The 16,765-nt window shown below is 44.2% G+C and overlaps 2 protein-coding genes across 8 annotated transcripts in view; both read right to left on the bottom strand.

The window, feature by feature from the left end:
• LOC106510246 (uncharacterized) overlaps window positions 1–16,765 on the bottom strand; it is a 433,353-nt gene that overhangs the window by 381,145 nt on the left and 35,443 nt on the right. For 2 of the 7 annotated variants that reach the window (XR_014844889.1, XR_014844888.1), the window contains exon 1: window positions 4,717–5,631. The exons of 2 other annotated variants lie outside the window; for them this stretch is intronic. The gene's annotated coding sequence lies outside the window, so the exon portion shown is untranslated. Of the gene's footprint in view, window positions 1–4,711; window positions 5,632–16,765 lie in introns of those variants that run through there. 3 more of the 7 variants (XR_014844887.1, XR_014844890.1, XR_014844892.1) reach the window with 2 other exon arrangements.
• Window positions 6,039–16,765, bottom strand: part of LOC146404283 (uncharacterized) — a 462,942-nt gene continuing 452,215 nt past the window's right edge. Inside the window, exons 10-11 of the mRNA XM_085024160.1 lie at window positions 11,845–12,008; window positions 6,039–6,081 (exon numbers count right to left, since the gene is read on the bottom strand). The gene's annotated coding sequence lies outside the window, so the exon portion shown is untranslated. The remainder of the gene's footprint in view (window positions 6,082–11,844; window positions 12,009–16,765) is intronic.

Here is a 16,765-nt window from a genome sequence, read left to right as displayed (position 1 = left end):
TCCTTTGTTTAACGGGAGGAAATCATTTATTAAAAAAGGCTTCAGGCTCTAATCACGTGAGACACACACACACACACACACACACACCCTCCATCCCTACTATTTAGGCCCAAATTTCAGATGTTTTCTTCAAGAGTGTTTTTGACTAAGCACGAGGGCCCAACAAGGTACAAACAACTGAATAGCTACACGAGGACATATAGATAGATGATGACAGATCAATAGATGACAGATGACAGATGACAGATAGATGATAGACGAATGATAGAGAGAGAGAGATGATAGAAGACAGATACACAGATAGACAGATGGACAACAGATAGATTGAGAGACGATAGAAGATAGACAGACGATAGACAGACGATAGACAGATAGATAGAGAGACAGGCTGATCCCTCCCACCCGCCACCCTCATGTTACGAGAGCAAAGTGACCAGAAGCAGTTCACGCCCCTTTGCTCCTTCTACTCAATGCGGGAAGAGTAACATCTACAAATACCCTGTAAATAAACCTGGAAGATAATCTTTGACAAGGAAGCCAGAGAAGGGACAATGGCTGTTGACTTGGACCTCTTTTCTAGTTCAACTTAAATCACTACCAGCCAGGCTAAGTAGCTGTAGGTATGGTGCATATCTAAGTAGATTCTAGTATTTAATAGTTAAAACGCATGTTTATGAAACTACTCCACATTCAGCTTACAAAGAGGTCCATTTTTCTGCTCAGTGGGCACAGCCACAGCAGCACTGGTAAGAGCTGAGCACATGCACAGGGTGAAGATACACAAAGGCACACACCACATACACAGCACACAAAAACCCTGCAACACAAACACGTTATATCCCGTCCTCTGGTTTTTGATGAACAAGACCTCTGCGAAGCTTAAAAAACAAACCTGGGATCTATTTTTCAAGTAGGAGACTGTCTTTACAGTCAACGAATGGCAATGAATAGAGAGCTAAAACTAAAGTAGAAACAAACGAGAAATGCATGTAAGTAAAATAAGAATGCGACAACAAAAACAGGAGGCCGTCTTCACATCCTCGAAGTCAGGACAGTGAAAACACCCTGGTGCTCCATCTGCCTGCCTCCCGGTTAGGGCGCCTGGTCCCTCACGCCAGCCTTGCCCCTTGCGGAATTCTAGGGCCTAGGCAGGGCTAATTCTGTAACATAAAAGTAACCGCTGTGAATTGCTCACACCCTAATTCTCACATCTTCACCCAACTTTCAGTAACTACTCTAGGCTGGAAAGTGCCTGGGTGTAGGCTAACGTCTTTAAAAATGTCTCCGAAGTATGGTGAGGGTGCCCATCTGAGACTCTGAACCAGGGCTCTTGTTTCAGAAGAGCAGTGTTAACAAAGTAGGAAGGAATTTCATCTTGAAATTTTGACCCAGGTTCCTGATTTCGTATCCTTTGTCACCTAACAATAAGTAGTAACTCACCCCCTTACTACTAGTGTAATCAGAATCATCACAATAATGTTTAGTTTTTTTCAATAGAAACTAGTTGTGAAGAGACTAAATATTAAATTGGAGAGAAAAGGGTTGAAATTTGTTATTGGAAAAGCGAATCCTTTTTCCTATAGCTCCTCAACCTGGCTGGGTGAGAACCAGTCTCATAAAGTCCTTGCCGTACAAATCCCATGATTAGCACCAAATGTGAAATAAACTTCAGAAAGAATAACAAAGAGAATTGTTCGACCCTGCCTCCATCCCTCCATCCCCGAAATGCCATGGGAGCCTTCCTCCCAGTGCCACCTTCTATAAAAGACAAAAATCAAGAGGCTCCCTTGTACGCTTGTTATACTAAGTGCTACTTCTGAGTCCTTCTTCAATCTGAGTTCAGAGCTAAGTGATAACTTATCTGCGTCTTAGACGCCTCTGTCACATTGCTGTCAAGAAGTTTATGCCCGTTTGGACAATCCTGACTCTTTCTACAAGATTTATGAAATGCTACTTTGCTCCAAGATGGATAGCCCCATCCCGATTCGATATATCAAGGGCATCTGATAATGATAGTGACCGATGTTGCTTTAACACTGCACAAAGGCCAAGGTGTCAAGGCCATCACTTCATTAGACCACAGGACTATTGATTATTAACTAGGGACGGGTTAAAATCGAAGTGCCTGTACAATCTCCCCATGCCCAAAAACTGTCCATGGGCGAACAGATGACATCATCTCTCAACCACTATGAAACTTTCTCAAAACTAAACAGAGGGGGGAGGAGCATTTCAGAGGGCGCGTCACATGAGCAACGTCCCTTTGCGTCCCCTGACCCTCTGCTCCTCTCCCTCCAAAGCTGGAATAATCTTAGACTTGCAGCATTACTCGAGTCCTGACCTTACAGTGTAGGTCCTCATCCTCATTTAAAAATGGGGGGGGGGAGATGAGAAAACTGCGAAGGTTTGGGTGGGAGAGGAAGGGAGAGAAAGGAAGAAAGGGGTTACAGGTGTGAAGGGAAATGATTAAGGACTCTATCTGCTACCTTTCTCTAATCTTCCTACTCTGCCTTTATAAAAATAGTAAACATTTTCTAAATATTGCAGGGCTAAAGGAAACCACATATTTTGTCTTCCCTGTCAAGAGACATATTATGTTTTAGCCAGCTTGGATCATTTTTTACATGCAAATTTATCAGATGCCCATTCTCTTTGCCCTGAGCTATGAGCTGTGAAATGTGTACACTCTCATTGCAGGTGTTAAAGAGGCCTCTCTCCTGGAGTCATGGATCTGGACGCTAAGGCAATTTCCCCATCGTGGCGGCTTTAATTGGACCAGGCTTCCTAAACAGCGTCATTTCCCCCTCGACCAGCCCTCTCTGTGCACACATTTAGAAAAGAGGAAGCGGGTTCAAGGGAGGGCATTGGGAGAAAAAAAACAAAAAAAAAACCGCCTGTTGGAGAAACGGAGCTCTGAGAACTCATCCTAAGTAGAGCAAATAGCAGGAGGCATGTGGAAAACTGATTAGTGAGGAGCAAAGCAGACGTTTATTGCCCAGAGGTAGAAAGTTCACTAATCTTCCTGCGAAACCTCTGTTTTCATTTCCTTCTCAACTAACCTCCCTCTGGACCAAATTTATCACCTGTCTTAAGCTTCCAATTGCTACAGAAACCAAAGAAGTCCAAGGACTATGAATGGAATCTCATGGGAATTGATCTCCCCATTCTGCCCTGAACCCCCAAAGATCATCTTGAGATGCTGACGACTTTCACTACATTTTGTGCTTTTCCGACCCCCCCCCCCCCCCCCGTTACCAGTGGACTTGAGGAAGGGCGATGTGGTGGACCTCAGGGAACCGTCAACGCCGAGAAGACATCTACATCTTTGCAACATGAGGCTGTAACGGGAGCCTTCAGGGTCAGGAGATGAAGCTCTGGGCCAAGCAGCATTGCTGGGGCTGGGCTGGCACAGTGGACCCTTCTGCTAAGTGAGAGACCTTGACATGCGGATTGTTAAAGACCATCCAAGCTGGAACAAGTTGAGCACAAAATAAGTAGCCGTATCGGATTATCGCACAAAGTATTTATAAGGAGACATGAGCCCAGAGTGCTATAAGTAAATGAAGGAAGAAATAAAAGAGAAGAAGAGAGAGATCTTCCTCCCGGAAGAGTTTTTAATAATGTACGCGGGCAGTCTCCCCCCTCCCCGAAGGAGGTCCCAAGCGCCCTCCCCTGCCTGACCCTCTCCTTCCCTGCCCTTGAACCGACTGGATGTGCTGCCTTTCTCCCGCAGAACGGAGTGCGGAGTAAGTTTAACGTGGAGACATCTGCCAAATGTTCTCTAGGCCAGATGATTAAGATTAATGTCGCCAGTGATAAGTGGATAACTTGCAGCAGAAAGACAGAATGTAGTAAAAGGAGTACCCCCCCGCCCGTGGTTTCTTCCTTAAACCTTATAACCCCAGTCTCATCAGAAGGAAAACATCGCACAAACCCAAATGAAGGGCCAGTCTACAAAGTAACCGACCAGTAACATCCAAAGCTGTCAAGGTCATGAAAACAAAGAGAGACGGAGAAACTGCCACAGATCAGAGGAGACCAAGATGTAACACTGTAAATGCAAAACCTATCCTGACGCATCCTGACTTTGATCCTGGAAGGGAAAAGGCGTATGCAAATTAGGGAAATGTACATAAGCCCGCAGCTGCATGCCTGGCCAAACACCAAGGCAGGCTCAACCTGGACAACGACCCGTGGGATGCAGAATGCGAGCATTCGGGGAGGCGGCTGAGGAGTGGACGGGGCACTCTCTGCCTTCTCTCTGCAGCTTTCTGCAACTCCCAAATTACTCCAAAGTTAAAAAGTTGATTTAAAAACTTGAAAACGATCCTATAATGACCAGCCTAGAATGTTTTCCATTATGTAGAGAAAAGAAATAGAATAGAGAAGAAATAAAAATGTTGAGAATAACCACGAAAGGCTGATGATCTATTTGTACATAACAGAACAAATCAAAACAAATGCACCTGCACACACATTCAAACGTATACATACACAAATGTACTTGTAAGATATAGACACACCCATATACATAAATAGGTGATAGATACACAGGCACATGGATGAATATACCATCATGCCATTCGACGGTCTTTCATTCATTCCTTCACTGGCTAGTAGTCATTCACTGCTATTTTGAAACAGTAACTACCCCAAGTGAGGCACTTTGCTATGGGCTGGGAATTCAACCATGTGTAAGATGAATACGAACCTTACCCCAAGGCAGCTCTTCTATAAGCTCACTCGTTTGTGCTCCAAAACTTTAAACTCTTCCAGAATGTCATGTATCCCTCAGAAGTCCTAGGTTTGGTTTTGTTTTCCAGTAAAATTCTTGGGTTCCAGATCCAGATATGCAACTTACTGATACTGCGGTTCTGAGCGAGATGCTGAACATCCGCCTATGGCTCTGTTTTCTGGTCTAAAATGTGGGTTACAACAGTCGCTATCTCCCAAAGCGGTCCTCAGGGTAAAATAAGTCCCCACGCGTACTATCAATCGTCATGCAAGTGTCACCCATAACTCAAAGAACGGTTCCTCTGCTACCCATGGGGACCCGTTAGGAACAGGAGACAGGCTAGAACAAGGAATCGGAAAGGAAGACGGCCTTCTGACTTCGGACATGAGAGGTACCAAGAAAAAGACCTCCACTTCCTGATCTTGCTTGGAGCCAGCTTGGACCTGCACATGTAAACGTCCAGAAGAAACGAATAAAACAACCTTTTGCGAAGTACGTAAAAGTCACACTGTATCATCCCCATCAATGGGCGAGGTGCCTGAGGCCCCAAAAGTACGGAATAACCCGCTCAACACTCCACACTGAGCCAGTGACTCAAAAATCACGAGGTTCGCCTCCTCGGTGGTGAGGGTTCGCACAGAGACTTTGTCACTCGGCTCACCCTTTGCGTCGACGCCCCGATCATCGGCACTCAGGATCTGAAACTGCTGCTTGGATTTATCCACGGCTATGACCCGGAGATTATGGGTGACGGTTTGTCCAGAAGATCTGCCAAAGCCCTCATAGTGCTCTTCTTCAAGGCATTCCGGGTTAATGCTATAAAATTCCTCGCTGCTGGCACATTTCTAACCCCACACCACTGGCTGTCTATGCGAAGCTTCGACTGCGAGTTATATGCCAGCCCAAACTCTCTTCTTTTCCCTGTGTTGTAGGATACAATTAAATTATGATGTATACTTGTATTTTAATGTTATATTTATAACTGTGCATATGCCCAAAGGCTTTAGCAGGAGTTACATTTTTATATCTTGAAAAAAAATACATATTCAAAACATCGGTTTTTGAAAAGCAAGAAAATTCCTTTAGTAGTTTTCTTCTTTTTGCAAGACGAGAGTAAAGTCAAGGTTTTCCCTAGGCTACTTTACGAAGCATTAGATCAATTTGAAAAGTTTTTTGCTCTTCTTGAAAAAATATTCTGGTGGTTCTCCTAGCTATTTTTTTCACACGTGGCACACAGGTGTCGGTCTATTTCAAGTCAACATTTCAAGTCCATGGTCGTTTATTGAGTTCTAAGGTCTGGAGATTTTTTTTTTTTAATGAGTTTTATTCCTCAGAAAGTTTACTATCTAGTGAAGGTAGAAAAAAACAAATAAATGGTTAGGAAACAGGTAATAATACATATAGGTTGCTATGGAGGTTCAGCTGGGGTTTGGAGGAGAAAGTCACAAGGGGGGAAATGGAGAAGACGTGTTTGAGCTGAAAATTAGAGAAATGTGTGAGTTTCATAGGAAAACAAGAAGAAGTATATATTTAAGAAGAGACAATTATATGAACAGAGACCCAGAAACATTTAGGAAACCAGGAAATGCATACATGGATGGAAACTGCCGCCAACCACCTCAGCCGTCTCCAACACGGATGCCATGCCGAGATGCTGCAGGGAACACCCAGAAACTCTGGCAGAACCTCGTCTTTGGGAGTTCCTGTCCTGGCTCAGTGATTAACGAATCCGACTAGGAACCATGAGGTTTCAGGTTCGATCCCTGGCCTCACTCAGTGGGTTAAGGATCCCGCGTTGCTGTGGCTGTGGCGTAGGCTGGCGGCTACAGCTCCAGTTAGACCCCTAGCCTGAGAACCTCCATATGCCTCAGGAGCGGCCCTAGAAAAGGCAAAAAAACAAAAATACAAAATAAAATTTTTAAAAAACCCTCATCTTTGCATCTTCCCTTCTCCAACCAATCCGGTCCCACCCGGATCCAGGGCCGCCCAGACCCAGCCATGGCTTCTGATCCTTTTCTGTATATACCACCTCTTGCGCACGTGTCTTTCACGGTTGAAACTACAGCAGATTTCTGCTGGCAGCGATTCTGAGCAATGCAGTTCTCATGCTCAAAGCCCCTGCAACCCTGGCAGTGCTGAGAAGACGGGAGATGGTATTAAGCTGCCAGCAGACAGTCTGGCACATTGTGTAAGGAAAGTCAAGATCTAGGGCAAATAGTATTTAAATGTCACCGATTGTAACATTTGCAGTTCTCAGATATACCGGAAAAGCACACGTGAAAAAAGAGGACTCGTTCCCAAGAACTCTCGAACCCTTCTCCAGCCTTCTCTAATTCCCCAAAGTTTCCCCCAATTCAGGTGCAGCCAAAGTCAGTGAGCCACGCCCTGTCCACCTGCTGGGTCTTCCAAACCCAGATCCAACTAATTCAGTCTTCAGAATGACTCATGATGATACACGAGAACTTCGAAGACCTGAAGCACACAGAAAACATTTAGTTGTGACGTCCTGAAATGGGACAGGCATTTAACGGTAAAGTCTCAAAGGAGAACGGCTGTGGATTCCCAGGAAACTTTTTGGAAGATTCTGAAACACACAGGAGCACTCCATCAAACGCTGCGATCTGACCATCCGCACGAACACACACAGGCAGATGCCGAGGACCTGCTACCCTTCTGTGGCTCCCCTTGCTCTTGGAGAAAGTTCGCCCTTGTAAAGAATATCCACCAAGCACTGCAAGTTATGTCCTCGACTACTTCTCAGGCTCATCACACCTCCCTCTTCCCCCAACACGGAGCTCTGAGCCCTGTCTGTCTTCGTCCGGTCCCTCCCCACAGAGGCTTCTCGAATGCCAGGCTTGTCCTTGCCCACAGCGCCCTCATCTCTCAGGAGTCAGTTTACGTGGCCCTTTCCCCATGGGTCTCTCCTGCTCATCACTCTGAGGCCCCCAGTATCCCCTCCATCATGTTCTATGCTCTTTCTATACAGAATTTACCTATGTAATCACATAACTACATGCAGAATTTATCAATTACTTGTTGTACTTCTGTCTCTTCCAGTCAATTTTATAAAGGCTGTGAATCCCATGTGTCTTGTTTATAACTGTATCTTTAGGGTGTAGCACCGAGTCTGTAATAGCAGACATCCAATAACTCTCCGTTAGAACAAAATGCAGAAGGACAAAGAAGCGGGAGGGAAGGGAAAAAGAAGAGAAACTACCACTTCTGCACAGGTGCTAGTCTTCTGCAGAAAGAAAGCGGAAAAAAACCCTGGGTGGGGGCTTATTTTTCTGCGTCTTCCCTTCATCCATAAGAACCCAGAAAGCAGTGCGTTCTTCTATTTCGACTTGCTTCATGGGAACGTGTAAATCAGCATCCTTCCTGCCTTTCCTTAGACCAACGGAAAGCTCCCAGTCTTTGGGGGAAGTCCTGGAAGTGCGAACCTGGGGAGTGGCTTCTGTGAGTGAGGAGGAACGAGGCCTTGCAGCAAAAGAGAAGCGACAGAAGCCACACCCGAGGGCTCCGGAGGCGACTCTGCCGCTGGACAAGCTCTGGGGGGTCTGGCGTCGGGTCCGGGGGAAGAAGCCTTTTGGAGCAGCCACAACATCCTCTTTTCTCGCAGCTTCTGCTCTGTGGCAGCTGCATCTTCAGAGTGGCAGTAAACCCCAAATGGGTGAAATTAGCAGGAAAACACAGTTATTTGCATGTTATCATCTAAAATAGGCCGTGGGATGGGGGGAGGAAGGAACGGTTGGACCCGGAATCACTGCAGACTGTAGCCAAAAGTTGGGCTGCTTCATGTCAAATACGTTGTCAACAGGCGATGGCCAGACTCTCCTGCGTCTACGTGAAAGTTCAGTGAGAGACCCGAACGCACAACCCGGCCCTGGGATTCGTAATGCTCCCTTGGGAACCCAGAGCCCTGACAGCAGTGAAGGGGTCACAATGAAGCAGCAGCCCTTACTTCCGTTTCTGACGGATATAATCGTGTTCTAAAATGCCGTGTAAAGATGATACCCATTTTTAGCAGCCTAACACTGAAATTTCAAGAGTTAATGCCCTCAGCTTGGACCAACTCATAAACATATGAACATTAACTTTGCATGATTCCTTGAACCGTCACACTTAGTAAGACAAGCGGCAAAACTGACACCGTCTCTTGGTTACTCCACCTGCTTCAAAGGGAAGAACACAATCAGGAATGGGAATTTTTCCACTCCTTTCTCTGCCCTCCTCAGCTGAATGGCATCAGTGTGTGGCAGCAACTTAGACACCAAACAGAGATGCTGATGATGGAAGCACGGAGCAATCTCACCGGATCAGATGCAACAGTCGAGCTAAGGGATCTGCTGATGAAAGCAGCCCCCCGCCACACACACACACACACGCAGGGCATCTAGCAAAGAAACCCTTAAAAAGTTGCCCTGAAGAAAAGCATCGAGGAGGAGCGAATGGTGTGTGAAGGCAGACTGCCTGCACTTGCGGTCCTGGCTCTGCTACTTAACGACAGTCATTTATTCCCCTGTACCTCAGTCTTCTCATCTGCAAAATAAGGCTAATACTGTTATCTTTCCCAAGGATTGTCGCGAGGCATAAATGAGCTGGAGATTGTGACGTGGTTGGGACGTCCCCTAAAGCACCATAAAGCACGGGTAGACGGTACTCTTACGCTGATGCCACCTTCCTAAGATGGGGTTCCAGCACTTGGACTCCCTCTCCAAAATAAACATATTTATAAGTACCTTCGGGCATCTTCATTCACTGCTAAGTACTGTCTGTATACTTTTGTAATTGTGCCTTGAATGATAATAATTCTGTGTTTATGATGCTGAGGCACAGGTAAGTTTCTGGAAAAGCCCAAAGAGTAAATATTTTAGGTTTTGCAATTACCTAACTCCATTATTGAAACGTAAAAACAGCTACAGACAATACTTAACAAATGAGCCTGGTGTGTGCTAATAAAGCTTTATTTACACACACTGGAGGTGGGCCAGACTCGGCCCCCAGGCTGTAGTTTGCTTACTCCTCATCTGACGGAAACTTCCACTGAGAAGCCTCTGCATACGTCCGTGGTTTCCTAAAGGGAAGGATTTAGAAAAGTAGGCTTCAACTCTCCTTCGAGATTGAATCCAGGGCTTCACAAGGCAGAGTCTGTGCAAGTGAGTGAAGTCCTTCTCGACGTCACAAGTTTCAGTCCTCCTGAGGCGTGTAAGACGCCCCGGTCCCCTCCCAGTACGTGCAACGGAAATTTCCCGCGTCTCCTGTCGGGAACCGCGACTCCGCAGCCGCGTTCCAGAGGCCTGATGCGCGCCTCCCTTGGGGATGACGACGGCCAGTTCCAGCCGCCGCTTTGCGGGACGTGTTTACGTCCTGCTCGCCTGCCCCACCCCCAGCAGAACCGTCGGGACCCCACACACCCTCATCCCTGAGCCCGTTTCACCCTGGGAACTCCCAAGGGCCCTCCACGGTTTGACCTTTGCCCCCGCAGTCCACCCGGGGTGTTCCTGGTGGAATGCGTCAGGCCACAGGGCTCCTCGGCTGAGACCCTCCAGCCGCCCCTTCTCCCTCAGAGTGAGCGCCACACTCCGGGTGGCCGCCTGCGGGCCCTCCCAGCTGCCGACCCTTCTCTCTGGCCTCCCCCCATACTATCAGCCTCCTGCTTCCTCTCGGCGGCCTGCCCCAGGGCTCTGGAGCCACAGGTGGCCTTTCCTAGGCCACGGACACGATCCCCCCACCTTCACAGGCGTGCTGGAACGTCAGGTTCAAGTGAGCCGACCTTGCCGCCTCTGTTTCAGAGCCCATCCCCAGCTGTCAGCCTCCTCGTTCTTTTTCTCCGTTTTCTACCACTCTTGTTCTGTATCTCTTTGCTGTGTGTGGGTGGGGTGTGGGTGGGTGGGTGGATGTGTGTGTGTGTGCGCGCGTGCCTGCTTCCACCCACCAGCATGAAAGCTAAAGAGGAAAGGGACTTTGCTCACCTGAGATAGTGGTTACCATATAGCAGGTGCCTCGCAAATACTGGCTGAAGGAAGGACACCATGAGACCCCCTGTGTCCCCAGGGTGGTTGTCAGTTCTTTAGAGGGAGGGTCTGTGCAGATATATGCTATTACAGCCCACAGCCTCGAGTAAAACTGAAGTGTGGAAAGGTGAAATGAACGGCCCCCATCGCAGGACAAGCCGCGGAGGAATGTACTGGAACACAGACACCTGGCAGCAAAGTCTGCTCCCAACCGCCACGTCCTGCTCCCCTTAGTTATCCTCTAGTCTCCCACGTGAGGGACGATAATTATCTGATTTTACGGGTAGGGAATGTGAAACTTAGAAACATTGGGTTATCCGCTCAATGGCGTTCCCGTTGTGAGTCAGCCGGTTAAGAACCTGACATAGCATCCGTGAGGATGTGTTTTGATCCCTGGCCTCACTCAGCGGGTTAAGGATCCCATGTCACTGTGGCTGTGGTGTAGACCTGTAGCTGCAGCTCCAATTTGACCCCTGGCCTGGGAACTTCCATATGCTGCAGGTGCGACCATAAAAAGAAAAAAAAAAAAAAGTAACTCACTCAAGATCACAAAGCCTGTCATCACGAGGTTCAGAACCAAACATGTTTGCCTATCTCAAAAACCGCAAATATTGAAATTTTAAATATTGAAATTCACATTTTTGAATGCTATGAGAAGTGATGGGTTTGACGAAGGCAGGCTGATAGAATTTTATACCCAACCTTTCACACAGGGATGGGTAAGCCAACCATCTAGAAATCCCTTTTCCAACATCTCACTGCATGTGGCCAGTTCTCTGGAGGTTCTTCCGGAATTAAGGGACTTGACAGCTGACATCCATAAGCCTGGGCGAAGATAATGCTATCGTCCTCCCTGCATTAACAGAACGAAGGACCAGCGGTACCACCTTTGCACGAGGTGACACAGCTGCCTGTGGCAAAGGAGAAAATAAATACAAGGATTTACTTTCAGATTTGGCAAAGTAGCTGATTCTGACGCTCCCAAATTAAACGGACCCTAAATGACTCAACCACCTAAATGACTCAAAGATGGTGACAACGTGCATGGAAAAACAACTAACTCCACTCGGAGCACAAATGCAAAGCGATGCCTACCACTGAGCACGTGTTGAGTCGGGACCTCTTTGACTTGACGGGAAATGACTCAACAAATTCAGGAGCCGGAGCAGCAGCTGAACTAGACCCCTTATCAGAACCAAGGAAAAGCCAGGTGGATCCAAACAGAGGTGACAAACAGCAGGGATGCTTTTGCTGTGATTCTGGAAAAACACAAAGAAGAAAAGGACCCTCTGGAAATTCTAATTTTTAAAAGGACCTAGATAAATACAAATGCTTTATCTTATATTTTATTTAAAAAGTTAGGTACACAAGGAGGCTAGAAATACTAAGAACATGCTCTTGCTTGCATTTTAAAGCAGTTAAAATTGCAACGATGCATCGAGGTATCACAAAAGACCTGGAATTTTAATAATCTGGAGAGGGCTTCTGATGCACGAAGGCAAGGGGAGGATTAGATTCTTGATATCCAGTTCTCATCACACCAGGAATCTCATATTAATGTTTGTTAGGAAAAGGAATCCACCATAATTCCTGCAGCCTTAATGTTGAACAGAAATGTCAATATGTTTTATTCAACCTTTTATTTTTCTTCATAAGGTAAAAGCTGGCTCATACACCTCATGCATAAAAACCCTCAAAAAGTCTAAAGAAAAACAAAAATTATATTTTTATTTGATAATTACTAGGTTCTTATTATTTAGAATGTATAGCTGAAAAATATTTATATATGTATGATATTTTATATGTGTATGAGTGTCCACGCATACGTGTGAGTATCTACAGTGTATGTGTATAAACACACGATTTAAAAAAATTCTCAAAAGGTTCAGAAAATAAAATATTATAAGAAAAATCTAATATTATTTTAAATGTTATATGTAGAAAAACAGTTTAAGTGGTTCCCCTGGGTCTGGATACATATACATATGTCTGCACATAATCAAGATACATGTAATAAAAAGCAATCACAAAATCTCACAAACTCAAAAATGATGAACAGAACTAATTTGATTAGAGAATGTAAAACCTTTGAGGCTAAAAAAAGTTACATAAAATCCTCAAAGCTGAACTCAATACTTCAGCTTGGAGGGGAGGAGAGTAAATGAGATTTAAAAAAATATTTTATTCAAGTTTCATAACACAGGACGCTGTTCTGGAACGATTCAAAAAATATGGGCCATATCTTTACTATTATCTATGGCCACAGCCAAGCGTGCATGCATGCACACAACACACACACACTCACAGAGACTTACACACACAACCCTAAATGGAATTTGTCACTATAGGATATTTAAAAGCCAGACTTGCTGCATTTAAAATGTATGGAATTTATTTTTAAACCAGCCATATCTGAATTCAATGCCTTATATTTTGAGTTTTAATTCCAATCATGCTAATTTTAAGTCACAAACATATATCTGCCGGTAATGAAGGTTGTTTAATTAGGTCCAGATAAAATAGCTCCAATTCTGTTTCTGATCCACCTGTCAAAGCAAATCAGTCTTTTACATGGCTAAAAAAAAAACAAATTAGACTAGCTGATGACTTTTTGAATATTCAAGTAGACACACCGAGGATAAATCCAAACAGAACTTGTGACTGAACAAAAGCCTGAAACGTGACCTCGAAGATGAAGAGATATCTTATTCTGCCAAAAGCAGATTTGTGAGCAGGGTTCTCCCCAAATTATGAAGCCAAGGACAGGGGGCTAGGAAGTAATAGAAGGATAACAAAAAGGAAACAAGCACTGCAAGACATCCAACCCGCCCGTGCTTAGCGCAATGCACACCTGCTCTGCCGGTGCAAAATCAACACGAACAATGATGCAACTGCTACAGAGGGGTCGGTTCAACACTCTACCAAGGAAATTTCAAATCAAAAGACATCCTAACTCATGGAGCAGAGACATTACCCGGAATTACACATAAATTATTTTCAAGGCTACTAAAGATAGAAAACCCATCTCCCTTACCAGGAGAGTATGAAGAGTTTTATTAGAGCATTCTCGCTTTACAGATCCAGTTTACTGGGGTATCAAGCTCTACACATGTGGGGAGAGATCCATGAAGCAAAGGGGTACAGTGTTTCCAAACTGGCATGGTGGCCACGGGAGCAGGGAGCTTCAGATGGGAGGATACAGAGGGCGGGAAAGAAAGAATAAACAGAAATCCAGGTCTGTGGAGTCTGGCTGGCAGTTACTTCTATGTAAGACCCTCGGGACACTCTGCCCTCACATGGCGGACTCCTGAGCAGAGATGAGAGATGGAGTCAGCCGTCAAGGCTCCAAATGCACAACCATTGTCCTGATGTCTCACTACCACGTGCAGAAAAGAGATCCGTGCTCAACTGTTTCATTCCCAAGCTGCTTCAAACAAGACACACAAAAATAATCACTGATGGTGTAGTGGGACCTGCTGAAGAACACAGGGAACGCTACCCAATATTCTGTGATCATCTATATGGGAAAAGAATCTGAAAAAGAATGGATGTGTGCATATGCGTAACTGAATCCCCTGTTGTACTGCAGAGATCATCACAACACTATAAATCAACCAGCCTTCAATAAAGATTTAGAAAATGAAAAAAATCGATGGCGTAAACATTTCACAAAAGATATATAGACTACATATGTATATACAGTCTTATTTTATCATATTTTATATATATTATTGCTTGTTATATACCATAACATATATCTGTATATGCTGCATACAATTAAATAGAGAAAGATAAAAAAGCTGAATATTCACATGAAATACAATGAGTCTCCACCCTTACCTCACACCATATATACAGTTAGCTCAAAACAGATGACAGGCCTAACGGTAAAAAATGAAACTAAAATTTCCTTAAATAAAATTTCTAGACAAGTGAAGGATGAAATCTTCCCTGAGGCAGGTAAAAAGTTCTTAGATTAAGACATAAAGCCTATGAGTCATGAAGAAAATATTGATCAACTGGACTTAAAAGGAAATGACTTTGCCTTCTAAACATATCATTAAAATAAAATACAAGTGTAAACAGACAAACGTTTTGCTGTACCTATAGCTGACAAATAATGTGAAGAAAAACACCTAATAACTTAGTCATAAAAATGGGAAAAAGATTTGAATAAACACAAAAGTTGATTTTACATATGGCTAATAAGCACGTAGAAAGAAGTTTATTGTCATTAAGTCATCACGGAATCATCAAATTAAAACTCCATTGAAATACTACTATACGAACATTAGAATGGTTAAAATTAAAGAGACAGATAAAGTCTTGCCAAGGGTGTTACTGCAACTGGCATTCTTATATATTGCTGGTATAAAGTGAGACAGACACTCAGAAAAGTTTGATGGCTTCTTATAACATTAAAAATACACTTACCAAATGTCCATCAACAGATGATTGGATTGGGAAGATGTGGTATATATACACAATGGAATACTACTCAGCCATAAAAAAGAATGACATAATGCCATTTGCAGCAACATGGATGGAACTAGAGAATCTCATACTGAGTGAAATGAGCCAGAAAGACAAAACAAAGACAAATACCATATGGTATCACTTATAACTGGAATCTAATATCCAACACAAATGAACATCTCCTCAGAAAAGAAAATCATGGACTTGGAGAAAAGACTTGTGGCTGCCTGATGGAAGCAGGAGGGATCGGGAGCTTGGGCTTATCAGACACAACTTAGAATAGATTTATAAGGAGATCCTGCTGAATAGCATTGAGAACTTTGTCTAGATACTCATGTTGCAGCAGAACAAAGGGTGGGGAAAAAACTGTAATTGTAATGTATACATGTAAGGATAACTTGATCCCCTTGCTGTACAGTGGGGAAAAAAAAAATACACTTACCACATGACCCAGAAAATCTATCCAAATCCGTCATACCCCTGGCTTCAGCCATGTTTCAGAGCTCCTTGATCCAGAACTAGAAGAAAATCCTAAGTATCTTGTCAACAGAATATTGCCTGGGAAGGAGCACACGTAACATTCTCACAGAGGGAAATCTGTCTGTATCTCGAGTGTGTTAAATTTGTCAAAAACTCCCTGAAATACACATTAAAATGGGTACATCTCATATACATAAATTATACCTCAATAAGGTTGATTTTAAATGGGGGTTGGAAAGCACTTTAGAAAACACCTCTTGTAACCCTTTCATAGAAGAAATGAAGCATGAAGGCCAAGGGACCGGTCCAGCCGAGTCAGACGGCTCAGAGCTGGGACAGGTCGGCTGAAATGCCACCTCCTAAATCCCATCAAGCACTGTCTGTGCAGCTGCGACCTTTGTACTGGACTAAAGAATTCATTTAAATGGAATTCAGTTTAAAATGGCCTGGAGATTGGGAATTTTAACTCCTCGAAAGTTAAGAGATTTTGTGAGGGTGACGATTTTGCCTCTACAAATCCTATTGTCTCTTTCCTAAGAAACAGACCCCAGTTTCCAACCACTGCCCTCCCTCTCCATCCGTGCAGGCTGGGCACTGAACCTCTCAACCCCTGCGCCAAGGGACAGCATGTGACCCAAGTCTAGCTGATCGTTCCAGCACAGTTACCACTTATGACCGCTTGAACACGGCACTTAAACCGAGACATGCCATAACTCTAAAATATGGCCTTTTGCGTTCTCCTTTTGGTAAAAAGGAAATAAAGAAGGAAATAGCTACTAATACTATTAATACATTTTATAATGCCTATATGCTAAAATACTAATATTTAGGACGTATGATTAAATAAAATATATTATCAAATTAATTTTGCCTGTTCATTTTAATATCTCTAAAGAAAAATTTAAATTATATAGGCAGCTCACATTTGTGGTTAGCTCTCTGTTTCTGTTAGGGCTGGTTTAGACAATGATGAAATCTACACATTCACCATATGGTTTTTAGAAAAGCTAACGTCAGGTTAGAGCAGAACTGACTGTACTTAACCCCATAAGTTATCATA

Source organism: Sus scrofa, chromosome 4 (assembly GCF_054392235.1).
Source record: "Sus scrofa isolate SSC_HxYL_T2T_F1_AM1 chromosome 4, Sscrofa_HxYL_maternal_Yorkshire_Landrace_v2.0, whole genome shotgun sequence".
NCBI classification, from domain to species: Eukaryota; Metazoa; Chordata; class Mammalia; order Artiodactyla; family Suidae; genus Sus; species Sus scrofa.
The sequence above is the reverse complement of the archived record's forward strand: the minus strand, read 5'-3'. Positions and strand labels throughout refer to the sequence as shown.